The following is a 1,306-nucleotide window of genomic DNA, read 5'->3' as shown; positions in this document are numbered from 1 at the left end:
CTCAGAAATCCGCCTGCCTCTGCCTCCCGAGTGCTGGGATTAAGAGTGTGGGGCTTTCTAATGAATGGGGAGACTGGCCATGCAGATAAGTCTTAGAAAGGCCTAGGGTGCTTGCACGGTCTTGCCATCTCTTGAGTCAGAGGTGGTGGTGAGCAGTTCTAATTTCTACATCATCTTCTGGAGTGCATGTATTAAATGTAATAGCTTGCTTCAGTCAGAGACACTATTGCTACGATGAAACACCATGGCCAAAGCAACTTGGGAGGAGAGGGTTTTATTTGACTTACGCTTCCACGTCATAGTTCATCCTCAAGAAAGTCAAGATGAGACCTCAAACAGAGCAGGAGCTGGAGGCAGGAACGTGGAGGAGTGCTGCTCACTGGCTTGCTTCTCAAGGCTTGCTCAGTCTAGTTCCTTATAGCTTCCAGGACCACAAGCCCAGGGATGGTCCCATCCACAGTGGGGTGGGACCTCCTCCACGGATTACTAATTAAGAAAGTGCCTTACAGGCTCATCTACAGACCGATCTTACAAAGGCATTTTCTTAGTTGGCGCTCCTCCTCTCTAACTCTAGGTTGTGTCACATTGACATAAAACTAGCCAGCACAGAGCTCTGTCTGTGAGCTCCTACCAACACACTGTACCCATGGAAATTGACTACCCACCCTCCCCACTGCCAATCATTGACCCAGTGAACCAACAAAGCAGAGACCTTGGTTTGCCCTCTTCAGCCCTGGCCCTGCTGTGCAAGACTCCATACAGGTGGATGCAAACCAGGGAAGAAGAGGATGTGTTCCCACCTGAACTTCTCGGAGTGTGCGTTGCCATGTTTGCACGCTGGCAGTCATAACATCCACGTGGCCAGTGACAAGTCGTGTTGTGTGTCTCGTTTGTACATGTGTGTATGACTGAGTCTGTTTCAGGACTGTTTCTCAAAGCTGGCTCATTTGTCCTCTCCTTCATTCTTTATACTGGCTTCTCCATGAGGAGCTGTCTGTGGGAGCCCGTTGTCACCTTGCAGGCATGCCCATTCATTTCTTTCTTGCCTTGGGACCTCTATGACCTACAAACAGCAAGAAACAAGACCAAAACCAGGCAAACTTGGGGTGGGATGTGGGGTGTTACTATTCAAACTGCACTCCCCAGGAAGCCTCCCATGCATCTATTTAATGTAACTTTTAAACAACCAATGATTCCTGACTGAAATTGACAGGGATGTCTATATGATCATTTGAAGAGAGCCCTGCAGCAGAGACCCTACAATTAGAACGCAACATAACGTATTTCTGGGTAATGTTTGCTCTTT

This window comes from Mus caroli, chromosome 3 (assembly GCF_900094665.2).
Source record: "Mus caroli chromosome 3, CAROLI_EIJ_v1.1, whole genome shotgun sequence".
NCBI lineage: Eukaryota > Metazoa > Chordata > Mammalia > Rodentia > Muridae > Mus > Mus caroli.
Note: the sequence above shows the minus strand (reverse complement) of the source record.